The 25,296-nt window shown below is 42.1% G+C and overlaps 1 protein-coding gene across 10 annotated transcripts in view; it reads right to left on the bottom strand.

Moving 5' to 3' along the window:
* The window catches only part of RBM47 (RNA binding motif protein 47), a 79,821-nt gene that overhangs the window by 48,795 nt on the left and 5,730 nt on the right, over positions 1 to 25,296 (bottom strand). For 2 of the 10 annotated variants that reach the window (XM_025174351.2, XM_007440139.3), the window contains exon 1: positions 2,884 to 2,968. The exons of 4 other annotated variants lie outside the window; for them this stretch is intronic. The gene's annotated coding sequence lies outside the window, so the exon portion shown is untranslated. Of the gene's footprint in view, positions 1 to 1,057; positions 1,186 to 2,883; positions 2,970 to 4,214; positions 4,317 to 6,656; positions 6,745 to 25,296 lie in introns of those variants that run through there. 4 more of the 10 variants (XM_025174349.2, XM_025174350.2, XM_025174348.2 and 1 more) reach the window with 4 other exon arrangements.

Consider the following 25,296-nt stretch of genomic DNA (forward strand, 5'->3'; position numbering starts at 1 on the left):
GTCCTCATCAAGCTTTTTAACCTCCAAGCCTTCCATGATAGTTTTCTTCCAGCCCCTCCCTTGACAAAATTAATACAATCTTACCAGGGATGAACCCAGAACTTCCTATTATAGAGACTAAACTAACACAGGAGTGTAGTCATATTTGTGGACATACTTATATATTAAATCATTCAAATTAAGTAGGTTTACCCTAAAAAACAGTAACATTCACATCCTTTGCATTAGTCTCTCAAAAGAAGATTCTTCAGTTCGGTTGCTCTCTGCAAATAAACTACGCTTCAGGCCCCTTTTGTGTATTTGCACAGGTGTAACTGACTGGAACTTAGTAAACAAGGTTGCCCATGACAAATAGCATTGGGGTAATAATCACTTCACTCATAACATCAGAATACAAGCAAATATTCCTCATCCCATTTGTGAGCAACCTCAGTTTTCCTATTCCATGACCCCTTCCACAATGGCTGTGCTGCTATATCTCAGATGGACCTATTTTGGACTTTGTTGTCTCAAAAGAGCAGCAGCTCTTCTACAAAGTTCTGTCCTGAACAGAAAATGCCCTTCCACCAAGGAACTCAAGCAGTTCATACGTTCAACCCCTTTTCATATGCTCGTCTCTCACTATTCTCAAAACTTGACACCAGGTCAAGACATCTAATGAGCTTGAAGGTCAAGTGGATATGTTAATCAAAGTCGCCCAAATCCTGCTTCAGCCTTTTAACCAGAAACTGGACTCTAGACAAAATGTATGGATGACTGCCTTTGCAAAACTAAAGTTAGGATTTCTATTCTACATTTCCATGTTTACCACAGGATTTTTAAAAAAGTTTTCATGCCTACGTATGCTGACATTTAGAAACAAGCTTAAGAACTCTTCCGCAGACTAATCAACTGCAAGTGCAAACAACCCCCCCCCCAAAAAAGTCCCCAAACTCCAAGCCTAGTCAGAAAAAATACCCATACTTCCACATAAGTGAATACACCACAACAGTCTTAGGTTGCAAACTTAAATGTTTATGGGAAGTAAGTCGTATTAGATACAATCATATTTGCTTACCAGATGGTTTCATCTAGGCAAACGTGGCTGATCTTGAAAAAGCGAATCAGGGTCAGATTCGGTTAGTACTTGGATGGGAGACAAACAGGCTGTAGACCAGACAAGGGTGGGAGGGAGAATGTCCTTGAAGGCAATAGCAAATCATTTCTGCACTGATGCCAAGCAAGCAACACGGACTTATCCATGTAGCCGTCAAGAGTCAACTCAAACAAAGCTTTACCTTTTTAAATGCCTCTAAGATTGCATTGTGTGATTTCTCTCCTAAACCTACTTTAATTCTTCTGATTACCACTTTTAATAACCATATAATCATGGTTTTCAGTTATGCATTGAGGCTTTCCAGGCCCCAAGTGAAAGATTTATAAAAATGTTAAGTATGGCTATTTAGGTACACTCCTACCTTTTCTCACTGAAATTATAGAAACAGGCAGAAATGAAAACGAATTGAAATAAACATATTCAAGTTTCAGATTAGCTCCCTCCCTCTTAACATTCTGCACGTCCCTCAAGACCTGCCTATGTGATCAGGCCTGGGGCTCCCAGGGGACTGGGGGGATTTTACGATGGCTCCCTTATTAATCTTATCCCCTCCTGTTTTTGTGTGTTTTTACTGTTGTTCATACATAGTTTTTTATGTGTTTATTTTTTTAATGGTTGTATGCCGCCCAGAGTCACCTTGTGTGAGACCGGGGGGGGGGGGGGCTATATAAATAAGATAGATAAACAAACAAATAAATAATATTTTGCTTTAAGGCTAACCCTGTTCTTTCAGACACAGGGTTATGGAAAAACAATCATCTTTTTTACTTATGTTATTCCAATTTAAGAAGTGTTCAATCTGGGTGCTACCAGTTCTAAATAATCTGATGTACCATTTGAAATAGCAAAAAAGCAAAAGAAGGAAAGGAAAGGAAAGGAAAGGAAAGGAAAGGAAAGGAAAGGAAAGGAAAGGAAAGGAAAGGAAAGGAAAGGAAAGGAAAGGAAAGGAAAGAACAGAACAGAACAGAACAGAACTGAGTGCAATTCAGTGTATCAGTTGTGCTTGTGAAGTAATTGTGGTATGCTTTTCCCAGGCAATAGACATTTTAAATTTTGCCCAAAGCATTTGTGTAATATACCAGCAAAAGAAAAAAAAACCCAAGAAAAATAATGAATGGAAAAGTAACTCTCTGGTTGATTTCTGTAGTTTCTATAGTGCATTTATGGAGCAGCAATAGGGTTGGCAGCAGAACCAGCACAGGCAAGTTACAAATCAGATTTTGCCTTTGCCACATGTAATGGCTATGATAGGTTCTCAAAATTAAAAATAAAAATAAAAATACAGTGAGAGACATTATACCATCTGTGTAATCTATATCTAATTGTATATGGTGTAGTCTCCAATTACTAGCAAAAATCCTTCTTCAACCCCCTAAGAAAAGAAGTTTTCTTACTATCTCATTCTGACGTTAGAGCCTATTAAAGCACAAGATAACACGTAACAGAAATTGCTGGTTTCTAATGCTTCTGCTGCACAAACGGAATTGCCGTTCAGCAGACCCTCGTGCAGGGTTCAACCATGAACTTCGCTCGTACGGCAAACCACCATACATTTGCAAGCCCTAAACCTACGGCTATGTAGCCCTTTTAAAAAAACAGCATTAAAAAAATCATAACCACCCAACAGTGGGTGAACATTTGCTTCTGTGTGCCACGTTTCCTCCCCCTGCCCTTTATTTCGCGAAAGGAGTTGTGATCGCTTCCATTTCCAAGCCCAGCCATGCAAACAAGACACCCCTCCATCCATGTCTCTCGAAAACAAGAAAAAGAAAAATATTAGAGCGTACCTGGCAAGTACCTGGCGTCCGCCTGCTCACGTACTTTCGCTCTTCCCCCTCCCACAGCCAGCTTGGCAGTGGAATGCCCTTCAAATCTATGGCTGGCTGATTTTTGTAAATGTTTTACAAGACGCTCACCAGCCTCCCGTCCCACCCTCCGTGCAAACACGGTGGAACACAGGATCTAAGGACAACAAAGAACCTCAACCTTGTATGCAGGTAACACAAACACAGCAAGGACTTTGGATTTAAGGTTTAAGCCCAGCAGTCCCCAGGGTGAGCCAACCCCGGAGGCAAAAAGAGGGAACGGATCGTCAAAATTATTCCCACGTAATTGTTGGGCATAAATTATCGTAACCTTTCTCTTATTGTTAAATCTGTCCTGAAGTCAAGGCATGTTGGACTGGAAAAAACCGACAAGGAACAGTTAGTAAAGAACAGGCCACTATTAGATTTCTAAATAAATCTGCGGTCTAAGACCAAGACATCTCAATAGGGTTGTTTTGTTTTCTGGTTTTTTTCAAGCGAGCAATTCGTAACAAACTGAAGGCTGGGGGGGGGGGGAAGGTGAATGGGAATGTGACATGAAACTTTCACTGATATGATACACGCAAGACACAAATGTGGGCGCACGCGCGCGCACACACACAGTGTTTCCAGTAAGGCGGTCTGTCTTCCTCCCCTGTCAGTTTTCCACGTCTACCAAAAGTTAAAACTCTACTACCTTCAAACCAGACCTTCTGCATTCCATTCAAGTTAAAAATTACACAGGGGTGAGAACAGAAACTAGCACCACCAGTATCCCGAGAGTATCTAAAATGACAAGGTCCTTGTGGCAGACCAAAGATCAAACCTCCCCCAAACTGATCATCGCCAGATGTGTTGGATTTAACTCCCATAATTCCCATCCAGGAGTTGGATCTGAAGTCCAATCCATCAGGAAGGTACCAAATTATGGGAAAACTAAACAAGGTCTTCTAACCAAGACGAACCTTGTTCAATTTACAAGTGACACCAGCAAAAGCCTGAGGTTGCCACAGTCCATGAATGGAGCCATCCCGACATTATCAATAAATCAAGTACAAACGTCTACGATCCTAGCACAAGTCTAAAGCTGAGAAATTAGAAGTGTGGAATAAACGTACGGGTGGGGCGAAACAAGTCCAGGAAGAAAATACCCAGATATATTGTATTATAACTTATCCAAGATGAAGCATTCCAATAATACAGTTTACAGAGAAGATGAAGACGAGGACAAAGCTAACTCTGATCTGTCAACCACGTACATTGCAGCTGAACCCCACAAACCATAGCTTAGCATTCTCAGCTTGGGACCTTACAGTTTGTTGGACTATGACATCCATAATCCTCTTCCAGTGGCCACAGTGGATTACTGGCTGGGCTGATGGAAGCTGTAGTCCGACGCATCAGGTTGGAGATGCGGTTTTGGCTTATTCCAAGCATCTGACCAGCTTCCTTCAAGCTCTGCATGACTCCTTCCCCCCCCACCCCGTGAGATTGCTGCCATATTTAAGAGACAAAACTATTCCCAAGCAAAACAAGACTCCCTCTGCGTTCCAGAGCTATTATCACAGTGACACAAATAGCCAAAAGGTAATTTTGTTATTAAAAAGCCAAGGGCGGGGAGTCCTCTGACCTACTGAATATTTCAGCTTTAGATGCAACCTCTGCCACAGTCCACAGACCGCCCAAGGGCAACTTACTCCACCAATCTTTAGCAACGACTGGCGTGGGCAGAGATGCTGTGCGGCTTTGCAACCTTTGGGATGGTGGGTGCCCAAAAGAGCTTTATCGGCCAGCTCAATAATCCCAGAATAATTTAGAAGCCAGCAGAAAGAAAAGGTGGAATAGGGAGCCCAGCCTTGGAGCTGCAAATGCCTCTTTAAACCAGGAACTGAGCACAAGCGTTACATTTCAACAAGGGAGTGAGTATGTTGGGAGTGCTAAGCGGCCCTTCCCTGCCTCTGGCTGCGCTGGTGACATAAATGAAAAGATAATCTCCATGTTCACGGTGCCTGTAGCAAGGAGATTTTGCATATCCACAAACACTTCCTTGTGAGCGGGAAGCGTGGTGGCGGAGAGGTCCTAGCAGAAACACCAGGAGAGTAAAAGCTCTACAAGCAAGATACTAACGCTACATTGGGGGGGGCGGGTAGAGAAAAGATTGCACAGACAGAAATGACAACAGAGCCGAGACATGAGGGGGGAGGCAAGGCAAGGTGAGGAATCCGCCCCCACCGGAAAATAGTCCACCCCCATGGGCTGCATCAATTCCCAATGTCCTAACAGCAGCTGTAACCATGCAAATTCCAGAGGAATATCTGGCTTTTGATCATTTTGGAAAATACCAATGAAGGGCGGAATATTGGTTTAGAGATGGGAAGGCTTTACGTTTCCATGGAAAACTTTCTTCCCCATTTAACCGTGTTCTGCCTTTTTCCTGTTCATTTGGCTAATTTGGGCAACCTCGTTTCCCATGGCAAAGGGAAAGCGCCCTGTGCAAATGACGCTCTTTGGCGTCAGGAGAAATCCAGAGAATTTCTAGAAAAGCCGCATCGCCAGTGGTGTGAAATACCCAGGCGGTGAGGCATTCAAATGATAAAGATTACTTTGAGTTGAACTCGACTCCTGGTGACTACCTGGGCATGTCTATGTGGGTTGTTTTTTTTAGATTTTTCTTTATCCCGCCTTTCTGATTTTATAAATAACTCAAGGCGGTGATCATACTCCTTCCTCCTCCTATTTTTCCCACCACAACAACCCTGTTGGGCTGAGAGAGTGCGACTGGCCCAAAGTCACCCAGCCGGCTTGCCACAAGATCAATGTGATTTGTTTTTGACTTCTCAGCCTGGTCTACACTTTAGTGATTCTCCTGGTGGTCTCCCATGCAATACTAGCCAAGTCCTAATCTTTTTCAAGATCAACCAAAATCAGAGGCATTCTGTTGACGGAAGTCAAAAGATGCCTGAATATAAGTGCTGAATAATTCAGGGCATTCATAGCATTCATTCATTCATTCATTCACTCATTCATTCATTATCCAGCCTTCTGGTATACCAAGGTCTTCTTTTAGGGCAGCATTTCTCAGCCTTGGCCACTTTAATACGTGTGGACTTCGACTCCCAGAATTCTCCAGCCAGCACGCTGTTTTAAGGAACTGTAGCAGAGTTGTTGAAGTCAACTATAGCAGTACAATTCTGCAAAGGATTTGTAATATATCGATAAAGAGTTTTTAGCAATACTTCCGCTATTCCTTTGTTGCCTCAAAAGTGGGGACTCTGCCTGTTTTATCCCAGGCCTTGGTACCGGTCAATAAGAGACGCTCACAAATTAATGTTCTCTCATATTCTGTAGTTATAAAGAAAGACGTCAGTTGTAAAGGTAGCTAAATCTCTGGGCCTTCGTGAGAGATGAGCAACAGGGCGAAGGCAAAGAAACTGTTCTTTAGAGTTATAAGTTCTCTTTTCTTTCAAAATGGCACTCAAAGTGATTAGCAGCGGGGGGAGGGCCACTGGGGAGAAGTAAAAAAGAAAAAAATCAAGATGGGAGCCACACAAGTGCAAAAAACTGGCAAGACTTCAACCACGCAGTTGCGGCCACCTTGATTTTTCTGAACCCCCTGCAGGCACCCCAGTTAGCAGTATTAAAAATAACATAGAAACATACATATAAATACATCAAGTAAACCAGGTCGTAAGAAATCCATGAAATAAAACACATAAAAAGCAAACCATTTTAAAAGAGGTACGCCAGTGTCCTACCAAGTTCGCACAGTCAGGGCTATCTATCTTGGTTTCCCTGGATAGTCGGTCACCCACACCATCTTCCTTTTTCTCTGATGTTAAACGGGCAACCACACGCAACCTCTGGTTGGAGGAGCACACAAGCTAAAGGATGGCCACCGTTCCTAACTGAAGTAATGCAAAACCTGTATTGCATATCAGCTGATGACACAGAAAGTTGGAAAGCAAAGGAGAGCAAATTCCAACCCTACCCAAGTATCCATTTCTCCCTCTCCCCACTCCAAAAGGCCTCCCCGCATAGAGGCCGCGCTCTGCGCAAATCGCTGATGACGTTCAGAGAGCTATTCAAGACCTGGCTATTCTCCTAGGCTTAGGGGCCGAGGGAAGATTGAGCCTGGCTGGATGGGGGTTTTTTTGGTCGTACGTTGTTAGGGGGGCCATTCATTACTCCCTTCTGCCTTTTGTAATTTCTAACTGTAGGCTGTCCAGAGATGTTGGGACTCAGGTGGTCTATAAATTGTAGGCATAAATAAATAAGTACCCTGCTCAAGAAAGCTTTCAAAAAGAAGGGACGGACGGTTCCTTGGTAGTAAATATTTCCTTGACAGGCAGAAGGTACCAGGTTCAATCCTTGGACTTTCCAGATAAGGCTGGCAAACGCTGCAGAACAAACATGCTGCCGCACACCCCAGAGGTCCTGATAAGAGGCAACTTCCGGTATCCCTGTGATTCTCCTGAGAAATCAGATAGAGCTGCCAAGCTCCTAAGAAGAGACGTTCAGCCCAAAATAGTCCACATATTCTTAAGGTGAGGGGTACGGTGTATCCCTCAAGGAATATAGTAAGAAAAATGGGTCAGTGATATAGCAGGCTAGAAGTCACACCTCACGTTACTCGTCTATCTCTGAGAAAAGCTCCAAGGGAAACTCGCACTGGGCCCCTCTGAGCAGGAGGTCCAGCCCCAACCTGAAAGGGAGCGATGACCCAACCCTCTGTCCCCCAAAGTAGCCCTGCCAAACCACACAGCGGTAGCCCTTCAGTTGCATCTCTTCAACCCAACGGTGAGGACCTCTGCACCTTCCAGCCTAGGTAGATCTTCTCTTTGCTGTTGCCATGGTTCATCAGGTAACAACGGGGCTGGCAGCTCTGCAAACCCTGCTCAGGTCAAGTCGGGTCAACCCCAACCCTGGACTCTCGGTCCCTGCCCTGGGGTCACCAAAGTCAGCTCTTAATCCCCACTGAAGCTTGTCCAACCCAGAGTTCCCCAGCTCCACTTTCATCTTCGGTTCCATGTTGTTACTTTTATCACCAATTGTTTCTAAAGATAAAAGAGCTTCACTGGTTTTAAAGCCAAGATATGCCCCCTCCAGTGACCACCTCAAATCCCACTGGGTCAACCAAACTCCCAAGCAGAAAAACATCACCAACTTCAAGTTTCTTTGGTCAGTTAAAGTAGTTTTTCCCAGCCTGGTGCCCTCAATAGTGTTGGCATTGTGATTCCCACTCTTTATAGTGTTTGGCCACCCTGGACAAAAATTCTGGGAATTTCAGCCTCAAAACATCTGGAGATCAGATTAGGAATGATTACATTAGTTAACTGTGCTTACTCCTTCAAGCAGCTCCTGTTTGCACAACCACTTTCAAAGAAAATATCTGCTTTTAATTTATACATTCAAGAGCTCTCTTAATAAATGCTGTCTTTCCGTCTCCAGGGGCAGGTTAGAAAATTATATACCCTGTAACTTAGAAAATGCAGAACAGTTGTTTCACAACCTCTTCCCAAAGCCACCAAACCTGTTCCTACATATGCTTTAGTATTGCACCATCATGCCACGTAGGGTCATATTAAGAGCAAAAGCCCAGGGTGTAAGTAAAATACTTTAGGGGATGGAGGGCGGTGGGGGAAAGCAGAGAACGCTTTAGGCCTTTCTGGAAAGTTCAAATGTTGCCAAACATTTCTTTCATATTTTGAGAACAATGTAAGTATGCTGCGTCTTGCTGTAATAGTATTAGTGTATAGCAATCCAGTAAACTACATGTTTGGGCCAAAGGGAACACATTAAGGATGCCTGTTTAAAAAGGGCCAGTAGGTTTGTTGTCATTTTTTTTTTGGTAGTTATTTTTTTGTAAGGGTAAGTTTTTATTTAAAGGAAATAATGTGTGCGAGGGATATGCAAGCACATTTGCTTGGTTCAGTACAAAGAACATGATTTAGACCGTACACCAGCTAATGTGGAATTAGCACAGTACTGTGTATCCTTAGAGAATATATGGGACAGACTGGGATAGTTGACCCAGTTAAAGTACTCATTTGATCCATCTAGATTTGAAACAGAGATACCATAAAATAGTTCTATCAAAATGCCTAAATAGTTCATGCATTTGGGGAGAGTTGAGAAAAAGAGAAATTTGAGCAAATGGACTCATGTACAAAGCCAGGTTGCTCCTACCCAATCAACAACTCAGTTTAGAAGAAGGGACAACCCATTTACTTTCATTTTCCTTTAGAATTAATAGCATCTATTCATTTCCATGGGATAATCCAGAGAGACACCTGGGGACAACCAGACTGATAACAACTAAACTTCTCAATCTTTTTCTTAAATACATAGGAACGAATGGATATGTATTGAATTACTCCAATTAATTGAGTATTGTTAAGTAAGTCACTGAAGCAGAAAATGACATGCACTGGACATTCAGTAGATTTCCAAGTATGACTTTCTACAAATTAAGGTAATTCTGTGATAAATTTCAGTTGGAAATCTGGATGGAATTTTAGTATCTTCCTAATATTCCTCCAGTTGAATCTATAAAAATTGTAGATTCACTTGCACAGTCAGTTGGCAAATCTTATTCTACTTATCTATTTACTTGCTAGATTTCTACCTTGCCTTTCCTCCAGGAGCTCAAGGCAGTGTACATTGCATTTCCCCCTCCAACTTTCCTGCGCAACAACCTTGTGAGATAGGCTGGTTTGAGAGAGAGTGACTGGCCCAAAGTCAGTTAGCAAGTTTCCAAATCCATTCAAATCCCAGAATCGATTTGAACTCAGGTGTCCCCTGTTCTAGTCTATCACCTTAACTATTGCGCCATCTTATACACGACTACAGTTATTGCCCAAAAGTATGTAGCCGACGCTACCAATTGTTCCTTGACATAGCAATCCAACAGGACCATTTTAAATGAGAAGATTGGTAACTCAGAGCAGCTTTGCCTAAAAGACAGCCAGACTGCAGTGACTGATTACTCCTGCAATGTGAAAACTGTGAGGGAGAAGGTTGAGTTTTATTGTTGACATACCAGGTGGATCAAAATGTATGTGCCTTTAGGGACTGGTTAGTTCATGACTCTTGGCCAGCATGAATTTAGCACATACTCCCAATGGTTCACACTTCAGAAACTTTTGCCACCAGTTGAACATGGCAACCCCTTAAGTCAACTGATCAACGTGGAAAGCATGCTTCGAGGAAGATGGCTTGACAGTCCCTGCTGTTGGAAGACCAAGCATGTAGAAATCGCTGCAATGGTTTTAACTGGTCTCTTGGAAGGGCAAGAAGAATGATAAATTTAGAAAGTTAATATTTTAAATGCAGATGGGAAAGGTTGCTCGGAAGGAAAGAAGTATGTCCATGAGGAATATTACTTTCCCCACTATTAAAATACTAATTCTGAAGGTTATGAATTGGCTTGCCTTTTATGAAAAACTGTTCTCAAGTTGTAGTTGGATGAAATTGGTGCAGAGTAATGTCTAATTCATAAATTGCTTATGACAGGAATTATATGAAAGATTATTTTACATGCTAATTCAAATCTGAAGCAAGTAAAGGGTGTAAAATGTTACACAGAACTATGCCCAGCTCAAATCATGATAAATTTGATTTAATCTGGTTATAGCTCCCTTAACTTTCCTATGCTAGAGTAGCAGTTACTCTACTGTGTCAATTCAGAGAGCGCAGCCTCGAAATACTATTTTCCTCAGAGTCTTAAGGCTGAAAGTTTATTGACTTATGCTGTGAAATTTTAATTCTCTCAAACAATGATTTGATGCCTTTCTCAGCAAGGGCAGCAAATGTTGTAACTTATCCCCAGGCAAGGATTTTTATTTTTTTTCAGTTTTAAAGATTAACACTTAATGGGTGGAGCCTGTGTGTCTGAATCTTTTTGCAAATATGTGGGAAAGCTTCAGTTGCGGAGCTCTCCAGTTTGGAAGAAAGGAACAGAAAGCTGCTTGGCTACACCTACTGAAAGAGAAATCTGAAAGGGGGATTTGAGCAGCTGAAAACCAGAAATTCAGGCCAGGTATTAACAAATGGGCAGAAGCACAGCTTTGACCATTATCAGGCACTAAATGGAGGGAGCAAGTCAATCTTTGGACTTTCACTGGAGGGGGCAAATCTTGGCTTTAAAACCAGTGAAGCTCTTTTATCTTTAGAAACAATTGGTGATAAAAGTAACAACATGGAACCGAAGATGAAAGTGGAGCTGGGGAACTCTGGGTTGGACAAGCTTCAGTGGGGATTAAGAGCTGACTTTGGTGACCCCAGGGCAGGGACCGAGAGTCCAGGGTTGGGGTTGACCCGACTTGACCTGAGCAGGGTTTGCAGAGCTGCCAGCCCCGTTGTTACCTGATGAACCATGGCAACAGCAAAGAGAAGATCTACCTAGGCTGGAAGGTGCAGAGGTCCTCACCGTTGGGTTGAAGAGATGCAACTGAAGGGCTACCGCTGTGTGGTTTGGCAGGGCTACTTTGGGGGACAGAGGGTTGGGTCATCGCTCCCTTTCAGGTTGGGGCTGGACCTCCTGCTCAGAGGGGCCCAGTGCGAGTTTCCCTTGGAGCTTTTCTCAGAGATAGACGAGTAACGTGAGGTGTGACTTCTAGCCTGCTATATCACTGACCCATTTTTCTTACTATATTCCTTGAGGGATACACCGTACCCCTCACCTTAAGAATATGTGGACTATTTTGGGCTGAACGTCTCTTCTTAGGAGCTTGGCAGCTCTATCTGATTTCTCAGGAGAATCACAGGGATACCGGAAGTTGCCTCTTATCAGGACCTCTGGGGTGTGCGGCAGCATGTTTGTTCTGCAGCGTTTGCCAGCCTTATCTGGAAAGTCCAAGGACTGAGCCTGAAGGGCAGAGAGATCAACACCTGAATATATCTTAAATGCAACTGATGTGGCTCCAGCAGAGTTCCTCCAGTGCAGCTCCTCCTCTTCCTTCTTTTTAGAAGGAAAGAAGGCTGGTTGAAGGTGTGGTACGTTAAACCCTTGACTAGGTGATGCTGTAGACTTGTGTTTTCCAGTCTTGGAAATTTTAAACTCTGTGGACCTCTACTCCCAGAATTCCCAGCCAGCATGCTGGCTAGGGAATTCTGGGAGTTGAAGTCCACACAGCTTAAAACTGCCAGGTTTAAAAAACATTGCCATAGACGTAAAGCAGACTAGATAGTATGTTTGTGTGTGTGCATGCGTCCGTGCATGCCTTTGAGACAGTCTTGACTCTTGGTGACTGCCTGGACAAGTCCATGCAGTTTTCTTGCTAACCTTTTTGGAAATGGTTTGTCCTTGTCTTCTTCCTACGACGAGAAAGAGTGACTAGCTCAAAAATTCACCCAGTTGGTTTTGTGCCTAAGGGAGGACTAAAACTCACCGTTTCCTAGTTTCTAGCCTGGTGCCTTCAACTACTACACCAAACTAGCTCTCCTAGACAACATAAAGGCAGACAAATCAATTTCTACTTGATTCATGCAAATCTCTCTCATTTTAAGGCCCAATGTGTACCATATTGTGACTGCACATAATGTGTGGAACACACACACACACACACACACACACGTAGCTAACTAGAACCACACAACTCCTTCCCTGTCCATCACATCAAGCAGACTTAGAAAGGAGGATTTTGTCAGTATCATGATGTTGGGGAGAAAGTTAAAACCTTTTCCATGCACTTCAGTTTCAAAGCCTCCTCAGACATCTTTAGGGTTGCTGCTTAAAAGTCAACTCTTCCCCAAGAACACACAAAATGTAAGCAGACATTTAATGTACTGCAAAACTGCTCAGTGGCTGCGCCAGACGAGCTTCTCACAGCATGTGATGGCATTTGATCTGTTCAGGCACCTGGGAGTTGACTTGTTTGGCAGGCAGTAAAGGCCAAATCCAACTTTTCACCAAAAGATTTGGATTAGTTTGAGGGAGCCCCTGATAATTCTTGCATGGTGCAGTTTCTTTTTATTTGCTTTTTATTTCCTTACTTATGCATTTACTATGGCTGCTCGACTCAAACTACTGGCTTTGAGCAGCATACCAAAAGAAAACCATAGCTAATTAATACAAAATAACATATGTTTTAACGAGCTATGTTATTTTGTATTAATTAGCTATGGTTTTCTTTATGTTTTTCTGATATGTTTTATCAACTCACCCATCAGGGACGCCGCTCAACCTGAGCCCAAAGCCCAGATGATTAGGCTGGTAGGATCGGGAGGGACAATTTTGGATGGAAAGCCATGACGTGTATGTTTTTGACAGTAATGTGTAAGAAGCACTATGGATGTTGGAGAGGAAGACCCAAGTTTTAACTCCCTTGCTAAAGGCCTGTAGGGTTGGGCCAATTGTATGTCCAAGGGAAAACTCTTCCACTAGAGAGAAAACACACCTCCTGGGCCCCATAAGATGACATTGTTTCAGTGAAGAGACCTGTTCCTCCAGATCCCTCTCAGACTTTGCATTGCTGATTCTCCTTTCTATAACCACATGTAGAATCACAAAATCATAGCACTGGAAGGGTCTCTGGGGGTCTTCTAGTCCAACCCCCTGCCCAGAGCAGGAATCCCGTTACCCATCCCAGACGAATGGCCATCCAACCTTTGCTTGAAAACCTCCAGCGATGGAGCCCCCATGATCCCAGGAGGCCGGTGCTTCACTGCTTAACAGCTCTCATGGTCAAGAAATTCCTCCTTATTTTGAGTTTGGATCTCCCTCTGTAAAGCTTCCACCCATCGTAAGAGCGTCCTTTGTGCCATCCAAAGGAAGAGCGGTGTCAACCTTTACTAGATGGCGGGCCCAGGAATGTGACTGAAGCTCTGCCCCCTGAGCTCACCAACATCCATAGTGCTTCTTACACATTACTGTCAAAAACATACACGTCATGGCTTTCCATCCAAAATTGTCCCTCCCGATCCTACCAGCCTAATCATCTTGTGATTTCTTTTCCCTTGTAACTGTAAGCCACAAAAACACATGCTGAGTGCTCAGCTGTTCTGAGGAAAGAAGATGCAGAAAAGTATCTCGTAAGAGGACAATGTACAAGGTGACACTTTGAACAGCTCTTTGCTGCTGTACTGAAAACTCAGCCTGGTTGTGTTCACGTGTACTTCCAGTGGGACTGTCAACAAAGCAACGTGCACACACACACACGCACAGACAAGAAAAGCCTTCAAATCAACAGTACCAAGCTTTTGGAGGATATAGCTGTTTTGACACTTTAAAAATTTCATCTCAAAAGAACAACTAAAATAAGTGAAATTAAACAGCTATTCTGCTCCAATGAACTCAGAATCACTATTTGTCAATGGCAGCACCTATAGCTAAACGTGGCTGAATGCAGAAGCTAAGCAGGATCAGATCTGGTTTGGATCCTCGATGGGAGATCATTAGGAGAACCCAAGGATTATAGGCTAAACTGGAAAATCAAAAAAAAAAAAAAAAGGTTCTAGAACATGGCAAACCATTTCCAAATGGGTGCTAAGAAAACTACACTGGTGGGTCCTTGACCAAAAGTCAAGATTGACTCAAAGGAGGTTTGACCTTTATCACCCAGGTTCATATTTGGACCAAAGAAATTTGGACCAAAGATAACCAGTTTGGTCTAGTGGTGAAGGCCCCAGGCTAGAAACCAGGAGGCTGTGAGTTCTAGTCCACCTTGGGCATGAAAGCTGGCTGGGTGACTTTGGGCCAGTCACTCTCTCTCAGCCCAACTCACCTCACAGGGCTGTTGTTGTGGGGAAAATAGGAGGAGGAAGCAGTAGTAGGTATGTTCACCACCTTGAGTTATTTGTAAAAATAATAAAGACGGGATAAAAAATCTAAAAAAAAAAAAGAGAGAGGGAGATGCCTTATAGATTTATCAGTTGTCTTTGTTCATTCAAAGTCAGTGATTTCAGCTTTGGATTCCTAATCTTTAGAAATCAAAACAGTATGCCTGCGAGAATAATGTGAGATAACCGTTTGCACAATTCTAGTTGAAATGGAGAAGGAAGTTATTTACTGAGCGGCACAATTAATATTTTGCCTGCATATTTGAACAAATGCACCCCGTTGCTTTTCCTCTAGGCTGCCAAAGAACTAGGAGTTTGATGTCCTAACAGGAGGCCTCCAAGACGTTCTCTAGCCATCAAAACAAGCATCCCTCCACATCAAAACCTTTCTAAAGAAAGGACAAAAAAACCTTCCGTATCTGAAACGTCTGAATTATGCCGATGCCAAGAAAAATTCATGACCTACGCGTGCTGCTCCAGAACGCCCATTCCTGAGAAGACAGCCGCAGCATCGAACGCATTGGAGCAATCGCAACCAGAGAACTGAAGAAAGAGGTGCTCCAAAGCTGCTCCTAACGAACAGCTGCCTGCCTCTAAAAAATGCTGCCCTCTCATCGGGGAAAATCTGGGTTCCCGTTTATGGCTTTCTGCAATTCCAGTTACGCAGCTTGCGAGGTGACAACTTGAACAGGAAGTGCCACCAAATGGAAGGGAAGCGATAGAGAAGTCCAACAGGTTCTTCTTCAGATTTTAAAACAAGTATTTTAAGACCGGCGACGTGCCGTTTTTTGTTTTTGCTTTTAAATTCACCAGGGTTGGGAGTTATAACTGAGGTTATATAATTCTAGATTTAATGAAACTAATTATTTATAACTAGAAGCACAGTTGCTACTTTTCCATTGCAAAACAGGAACACCCAACAAGGTTTTTTCCCCCTGGAAATAAATTAAGCCATCAAATTAAAAACTCCTATAAAGACTTCTAGACTACCCTTCTTTATGCCAAGTCAAACAATATATTTCTTGAAAAGAGGTTTTGGTGAAAGGTTAATATTAACAATTCAGGAGTTTTAGCCTCTTAATCTAATTTTGAGTGCAAGTAGTCTGGGGTTTATCCCATTGCTTGACAGCATCTGTATGACCCTTGTCTGGACTTGGAGAGTATGTAGGTCAGACCTGATTAGTTATTTGGATGGGAGACCACCAGGAAATCTTGGGAAGTATTAAGAACACGTCAGAGATGGCAACAGCACATCAGGTCCATACCTTTGCCAAGCGGGTCAAATGGTGACCCTCAACTTGAAGGATTTGCCTTCCAGGATTTAAGAATCTATAGGCCATCTGAAAATATTCTGCCCCGGCCCAGTAAATTACTTGCTTTGGGAGAATGCTGTGGACACATTTACTAATTAAACTTTGCTATTAAAGTGGGACAGAATACCGAGATTTCACAGATATGCTTCTAGACAATCTTCTTTTTAAAGGATTTTACAGGACATCAATCAATATTACAGGAACAATCTTCTACATATTTATTTGAAAATAACGGTCAATTAAACCTTGCTGCTGAATATATATGCGGGCTTGTAGTCAAGGCAAAGCAGTTGTTAACAATGCCCTGGTTTCTCTAGCCAACTTCCTTCCTTTGGAATGAAAAAGCCAACGATTGAGAGGCATTTCAACACTGAGCACACTGCAAACGCAGGCAGTGATGGATATTTTGCAGAGCAGGTTGGGACAAACCACACGCTCCACAATATATCGTCGTGGCAGCTTCTACTCAGGAGTTTTTTTCCCTCATTACCTATTTTCCACTACAAAAAAACTGGAGAAATTTTGTGAGGTCAAAAGAAACCCAACTCAACGAAGCCCGCTGTCCCGTTGGACGCGTCCTGTTCATGATAAGGCCACATCCAAGGTGGCCCTTTTTAATGCCTTCTCTGGGTGCATCTCTTTAGGTTGAAGCAGCCCAAGGATTGGTCTCGATTGGCACCAGCAGCATGTTAAATATTGGAAGACACTGGAAGCCAAACAAAGCAGAGCAGAAATGCAAACTATCCTGCTGAGACGGCTGGGTCAGGATTTTCGCCAGTCACTTGAACGTGCGTGCCCTCTACCAGGACTGTGTCTCCTGTATTTGTACACACAGAAGGCCCTCAAGCGGCCACACGGGGCCTTTCAGAGGACTTTGGGCCACGGCTCGCCAAAGTACTTGCAGAATCCTGGTTTCCATACACCGTCTGCCTGTTTCTTTAGCAGCCTCCTTCAACCTGGGCTTCTCCAAAAATGCTGCCAGGAGATGTTGGGAGATGTCATGTAACATATTTGAAGGGCACTGTGTGCCAAAGGAAAAAAAAAAGACTGTATTTCCAGCAATGTATACAAAAATTGCACCAGTATTCCCTGCTCTTTCCATCAAGCTCTGCTTCCTGAGCTAGAAAATACCACCTATTCCATGAGTTGAATGTAATTGGAGGAGTCACTCTCGAAGCTGATTTACTCCAGAATTACCTTCCCATAGAGGTCAGTCCAGGGTTTCTCAACTTTGGCAAGTTTAAGACGTGTGGACTTCAACTCCCAGAATTCCTCAGCCAGCATGCTGACTGAGGAATTCTGAGAGTTGAAGTCCACATGAGGAATTCTGGGAGTTGAAGTCCACAGTCTTAAACTTGCCAAGGTTGAGAAACCCCGGGTCAGTCATTTGTACAGAAACAAGAGGAAAGGAGAGAAGGTCATTCTGGTTCTTAAAAGTCTTGCCAGGAGCAAAGAACTGCCTGCCTCTGGTTTTGCTCAGATGAGACCCAGTTTTTCCCTCATACTGCCCTACAACAAAGAAAGAACCAGGGGAGCGTGCCAGATCCGCCTTTAGGTAGTTTTATGGAGAATAAAAGGCATTAAGACTGAAAAAGAATGAAAGAAAAAAGAACAAGCAAAACCATAACCTATTTCCTCATTGCTCAAAATAATAGCCTGAGACAATTGAGAAATCTTAGTCATCAATCATAAGTGGAACTCTGGAGACGGTTTTTTTCTTTTTCTTTTAAGAGATGTGGAAATTATAATCACATGCCTGAATTTCATATTGAATCAAAGTGCTTCTCTTTATGGAGCCACACTTTGTGTTCAACCATTTAAACCAGATTGCATTTAAACCAGGATGTTCTACAACTCGATTCTTCTGATTTGCTACGTCACCACGGAAGGAGGTCACCTAGCTTTCATCTCAAGAGCACCAGAACACTGCGGAGATTTCTCTGCACATCTCAGCTTGGAATTTGACTATGGACTGTTGCCAATAAAAACTATGCTCTTAGTGTAAAATTAAGCTACAAAATAATTGCAACCGCTGTGGGTCCCTACATTCAAGGAATTTATGATCCAAAAGTTCAAGGCACGCTTCATAGCAGCCCAGACCTACAAAACTGATCTTTCTTCTTGTCATCCTATCTTACCAACTTCAGGAACTCAGCCCGTTCTGTCCCAAGGACTCGAGAATGTTGTAAACTCCAGCCTGTACATGGTTACAATTTAAAAACTCAGACAGTATCTTCTAAATAGCTCAAAAAACAAACTGAAATCAAACCAAAGGTGAATTCAAAGCAAGAGTTAAGACTTCTGTATTGTGTCCAGTTACATTTCCTTCTCTCTGTACCACTCCCCCACCCCTACCCTGAAAAACTGCTTTAAAAATCTCCAGTTTTACAACAGTAACCCACAACATATTTTGAAATCAAATGGATCTGTAAAATATTTCTAGCTCAGAGTAAACAAGTAAGAGCTGAAGAGGAATGTTGCAATGCACGTTTATATGCGATAAAATATCAAGATCTCCAACTAGCTAAACAGAAGCCCTCAGTTTAATATGCTAAGGGATGAAAGGGGTGTCCATTAAAGCAGAATATCCATTAAATCCAAAAAGGAATTATATACATGTATGGATATTTTACATATTTTACTAATTTTATGCCTGTGTGAAATGGAAATGGGTTTTTACTCATGCATGTACAATACTAGACAGGATTCTGTGCATACGCAGAAGTTTGAGGCATACAAACAGAAGTCTGTTAAACTGAGGTCTGTTAAATCAAGAGTGGATTGCACTGCATTCTATTACAATCCAATTTTCCATTTTTTCTTTTTGAACTGACATTCATTATTCTGTGCCTACTGAGCAAACTCAATTTTCTTTAATCTGGAAATGGATCCACGGATGTCAGGTTTTAAGGGAGAGGAGGTAATTCAGTAAATCTTTTGCCTTAACTGTCTGGTCCAATTTAGAGTGGATTGAGTTTTAGAGAGAACAACCAACTGGCATGTTCACGGACTGCTGTTTTTCTGCATTTGTTCAGAAGCTGGCCAATTGCGGATGGTGAATAAAATCCCAGAATAAAATGAGAGCTATCTTGCGTTCATGACTATGTGGAGAACAGGGATATAGGTACAACTGAGCCACTGTACCTGAAATGGGACATTACGGTACGTATTTAAATACAAATGCAACATTTCAGCACTTAATCTCTCCTTTTGCTTGTTGTTCCCCTTGACAAGAGAAACATCAGCATTTTTAACCACTGCTACCACCACCATCACATTTCCATATATGAGCATTCAGAAGGACCAGAAGCCCCTTTAATTCTTCATAGATTGCTATATTCTGTCTTCTAGAATAAAGCATTGACTGTTGGTGTTCTCAACATCTTACCACTTAGGTCAGTGTTTCTCATCCTTGGCAACTTGAAGATGTGTGGGCTTGGGGGAATTCTGGGATTTGAAGTCCACACATCTTCAGGTTGCCAAGGTTGGGAAACACGGACTTAGGTTCTAGGGCTGTTTAAGCAAATGAAAGATTTTGGCAGGAACAAGATACTGTACACAGTTGTGAAGACCAGAATTCATGATCCCCCAATGTTTAGCCTGGTGCCTTAACCACTACACCGAACTGGCTGTCACAAGAAAGTAGTATACCAATATATTGTAAATGAGGTGTTGAATTATACTTCTAAAATATGGAATTTAACATTTTATGAGAAACTTTGGCTTTATCAAGCCTGGAATTCACCAAAGAGATTTATTTTCCATAGATGGAAAAAAAAAATACATTTCTGATGTTAAAGAACAGATTCAAGATATAGGATCTTTATAAATTTTGGAAACAACTTTATATTCCATAAATGAGAAGATGGAGCAATGCGCTTCTATATGTTCTAGACTGAATAATAGAAGGATTGAATTAAATTTATATTGATCCTTTTTTTCCCCTTCCTTATGTTTTATTTTAATCACTGTAATGCATGTAACATTTTTAATGTACTCTCACTGATGTGTTAAGGTAGTTTTCATTTAGTGACTGCCTTGGATAGCAACCATTTGCAGTTGCAAGGTGATGAAAAAGGAATTTTGCAACCAATGCCTGCATTTAGGACAACAAAAGCCTTTAGTGTGAAACTGATTAAGGTCTGGTCAGTTTCACACAGCAGCTGCCAGCCAGCAGGAGGGCTCTAATCAACCAATTAAGGTCACAGAGCTGAGCTTAATTCCCAATTAGCATTCTTTAGGGACCCACTGTGTTGTGGAGAAAAGCTTAAACAAGAAGAGATGGCTTGTTTAAGCAATTTCTCCACCCTCCAGGGGCAAAAAAAAGCAGGGGGGAATGAGTTAGGTACAGGACACTGTATGAGAGAACTTTATCTGAATGAGACAGCAGCAACAGTGGTCTTTGCAGCATCTCACTCTCAGTCACGTGGTTCGCTTAGCGACCATTTTGCCGGAACCAGCTGCAGTCACTAAATGAAGACAACCCGTATTCTTTTGCGTTGTTGTGTACATTCTCTCTCTCTTACGCAGCGCTGACGTCTACATATACCAGTGACACATTTCATAGAAGTGATGCTTTCTCATCTGCCAAACAAACAGTTCATCCGATGGGTTTCCAGGCACTACTTGTGCGCAATGTGTCACTATCCTCTACGCCAAGTCTTGCATAAGAATAATTACCTCAGCAAGAACAAGCTCAATTTATTTCTGCAGGTTCACTTCTCTTTCAGGGTTAGCCTGAAGCTGTTCCTAGTTCTCTGAAAGCATCCTGAATTTTTATCTTCCGAAACTTGGCAATGCCGTAAACAAACCGTTGATGTTTTCAAAAAGCTAACATCCTTTTCTGCTTAATCCAGTAAGCTTAGCACACAATACAAGGCAGCCCTGATACTAGGCATAAACCAGCTTGGTCCCCCCCCCCCGCCCCAATTTTTCACCTTTCAACCAAGGAGACAGCAATTCCCTGTCCTCAGTGTTTGCCTTTGGAAATTCTTGGGTGTATTACCGCATAACAGAGTGGTGTGACAAGGATAAAGAGATTAGAATAATTTTTATTTAACTCCTTCAGCTCAGAATGGACAAAGGGTAATTGATTTTTTAAAAAATTGTGAGAGACTCTTAATTAAAAGTAGATACAATTCATACAATGAAACACAGGAATGGAAGGGGATTTTCTGGGGGGGGGGTCTTTTTCTTTTTCCTTGTTTTAAACACAGATACAGGCTTGTAGGCACAGGATTACCCAAGGGGAATAAAAAAGGAATCAAGCAGAATTTGCTTTGGGTGACGTGTCATACGCTCACAAGGATGACAAGAAACTTAGGCATTAAAAGGCAATTTTGCGTTAGCTTTCAAACCCAGCTATTAACTCTTGCTTTCTAAATGACGATTTTCAATTCAGGTTCCATTCAGAAATATTGATAGGACTTGGGATGATTGTAAAATGTTCTGGGATTCTTTGCATGAGTAACAGAATGGCAATTCTTTTAATGAATAAACAGCATTAACACTATCCGTGCACAGGGTTTAGATTATTCTGTGTACTGTTTACTCAACAAACACATATACATTCCTGGCAAAAACCATGGTTATGTAAGAACAAAGTACATGACCTCATATCTTGGACAATATTTAGCCATATCCCATACTGACAGCGTGACAACTTTTAAATATTCAAGTAAAATGAAAGACCCATGGGCAGATTTTAATACAGAGAAGAAAATCCAGATTTGCACAAAGGGTACGCTGAAACGAATAGTTCTACATTAAATGTACGTTGACTACTACGAAAGCAAATGAAACAGCCTCCAAGTTTCATCAAACTACTGCCCCCAGGTTTGCTTTACGCAGCATTACATGCACTGAACATGCACATATGATCAAACCCTGATCAAAATCAGGCCGGAGTTCTTATCCACAATTTAGTAATACATCTGAACCACACTTACAATGTAGGGAATCACCGCAATGGCAGCACCCAGGCAATCTTAGCTAATTTTGTAAGGAAAAAAAAATAAGAAGGGTCAAACCTGTTTAGCGACTGGATGGGAGACCACTAGGAGATTCTAGGAGGTTAGGCTAGAGCAAAAGTAAAGACTCTTTGAAATCAACCTGGATTCCTGGTGGCACATCCCTACAGCTTTCATGGAGCAATACAGAAATGGTTGCTCACTGCGTCTCCTGGGATGACATTCGACTTCCCAGTCCAGCCTACACCCCTAGAACTTCCTGGTAGTCTCCTCTCCATTTAGGACCCGAGTCCACCTCTGCTGAGCTTTTCCGCAATCAGCCAGACTCAGCGGTTGCCTCACGAGGGACCCGGAAGTTGAGAAAACATTTTGGAGACGTATTAATGACACAACATTGACCAAACAGAGCTTGTACTGTGGAAAGGAATGGAGGCTGAAAAAGATTAAGGAATTTCACCTCAGCAATTGCTTTAATTTGCAATTAATTCTTTCAAGGCAAATAAAAACGTGAACGCTATAGAATCCAATTTTAAGGTCCCATTTTAAAGTGGGGTGTTTGACTGGCCAATTTAATGCAATTTGTTGTACAAAAAACTCCACCTCACTCATAGTCTGTGAGAGACAATCTCATCGCCTCTGCTGAACCCACCTTAGGGTGCCAACGGCATCCATACAAATCCTTTTTTTTTTTTTTTTTACACTAACAGGAAAGCCATTAAAAGTTTGTCATAGTTTTGCTCCTTAATGTAAGGTTAAGACAACCAGCAGCAAATGTAAGACCCTCCCCAGGGTGAGCTCAAAATCCAAAGTCACAATATTAACGAAGCAAGCAAAGGATTTTGAGATTGCAAAATCCAAACGAGCAATTATGATCAAGAGAAGGCTGTAAGTATAATGCCTTTCTCATGTGGTTAATCATCTTTTTAACCTACTATACTTTTATTATTAACAGAAAGAACACTTCTATTCCATGGAGTCCTTGATGCACTCAAGCTGGTGGTTTTATTTCTTTTTTCTGAATTTTGCTGATCTGTCTGAATTCAGTTCTAATCTCCCCTTCCTATTATTCATGGTTGCAATCTCAGTTGATTGCAATTTTGACGCAATTAGTTTTTAACCGAGAAATTCATTGCAAAGGCACCCTCTAAATCCAGCTAGACTTCCAGAGTCGCTTCCCACATGCCAGAATATGATCTGTTTGATTTTACCTTGATATGACTTGTGAACACAGGCATTGGGGTATACTTGCATACTTGATAGTTCCCCACTGTGCTGGATAAGCCCAGCTCACTGTGTCTAATTCAACAAACTCTGCTTACCACCCACATTTGCAAGCACAGTTCATTTTTTAACAATTTTCTTCGTTTACAAGTTGGAATGTATTGATTGCCCAGAAAGACAGAATCACCGTTCTCCAAGCATGTGCAAAAATCAGAGGTTTTATGTTAAATTACTGCAGGGTTACTCAACCTTGGCAACTTTAAGACGTGTGAACTTCAACTCCCAGAATTCCCCAGCCAGTGTACTGGCTGGGGAATTCTGGGAGTTGAAGTTCACACGTCTTAAAATTGCCAAGGTTGAGAAACACTGAATTAATGGATGAAGAACCAACTAGGTGATGTTATTTGCCTGGGATCTGTAAAAGTTCTAAGAATGAAACTTATTTTAAATCGGTCAGAATGGGCAATTATTCTAGGCATATTCAGCTCATCTTGTACATTAATCTAGAGTTGAGATCACGTTGTACTCTGGCAGCAATTATTCCTTCACACTTATTTTATATTACTTTTTCTGCATCTGGAGAGCCAGATCACAGAAAGGAAAGCTGAACTACTGTAGTCAGTGCCAGAAGGACAGGGAGGAATCTCAGCAGGTTTAGACTTCAGCTAAGTCAGTGTTTCCCAACCTTGGGAACTTTAAGATGTGTGGACTTCAATTCCCAGAATTCCCCAGCCTGGGGAATTCTGGGAGTTGAAGTCCACACATCTTAAAGTTCCCAAGGTTGGGAAACACTGAGTTAAGCTTTTGAAGGGAGGCCTATGTAGGAGTGGACTTCAAGTTCTGTGCTTTTAAAACAGAGTATTGATTAACATTAACTATCAGACAGAAGTTGAGAAACTGTTACATTTCCAAACAGCCTTTCTGGAATTAATTGCTCCACCATTCAGAATATATATCTGTAGGGGTGCTGGAGCTAGAGACAGATGAAATGACAGACAAACCTCTGGGTTTCTTGCAATTTTATAAAGCAATCTCTTCTTAGGATCACAACATCAGACCTCAGTTTAATACAGAGCCTTCCCAAGGAGATTCATTAACCCTGCTGGCCAGGTTGATTTATCCTGCTAAGCAAAAGATCAGCAGCGTTTCAGGGACCGGACACCAAAATTTAAATATACAATTAAAAAAAAAAAAGATTACTGTAACAAGATTGTGGAGATCTCACCCTAAATCTGCGTGAAGATCTCACCCTGAATCATCCTTTCAGAAGGATTCAGTTTTTATTTGTCTGGTGTGGACAAGAACCAGACATCCAGAACCAAGCATGATGTCGCATGTCATGACAATCACTCAGTCATGTCATCCACACCATTTGTGCAAAGATGTTGTGACGCATGTGCTGTCATGTGCCACCCGGCCACCGCAAGGGCACCCCCACGCACCCCACGGCTGAGCCCTGCATTAAACCACGGCTGGATTTACAGCTCATAGCAAACCCAAATCAAACAAACATCATTATGGCTTCACGTGACCTGCAAACCCAGCCACCACTAGTAGATGGCAGACTGCTCTCCACGTTTCTGCCATTTGTACTCTTACTATTTTCCAGATAATAAAGATGGGAATCTAAGGGAAATATGCATGCGCTGGAATTCAGCTCTCTGAACCAGAACACCGGACATTAGGACACCAAAAAGCAGGCAACGGTCAATGAACTCATAAAGAACAGAAAGAGTTACAATTTTAATCATTGAATTGTATATATTTCCAAAACAAAGGAATCAAGGATTGTTTGCTTGCTTCTTCTTCCTGGCAAGCATCCATAAAGTTGCTGGTACACAGCTCACTTGGCCTATTTGGAGATACTACAAAGAATATGAGATATGGCTACAGATATGGTTTGAAAATGACTCATAGTTTTTCCTTTCTTCGCCCCCTCCCACCCTTTACTGGATTTTAAAATAATGTAACTTGATAAAGAGTCCTTGGAAATCCAAAAGCCAGCAATTCTTCAGTAAACATCCAGTTAGCCTAATACAGATGTTCACTCATTATGGATTTCAAAGATGTTGAAAAAACCTTTTCACCAAGCATCATCAGACGAGGGAGGCCAA

Source organism: Python bivittatus, unplaced genomic scaffold, assembly GCF_059951505.1.
Source record: "Python bivittatus isolate LINGU-HERP-01145 unplaced genomic scaffold, Pbiv_v1 ctg000970_np1212, whole genome shotgun sequence".
Taxonomy (NCBI): Eukaryota; Metazoa; Chordata; class Lepidosauria; order Squamata; family Pythonidae; genus Python; species Python bivittatus.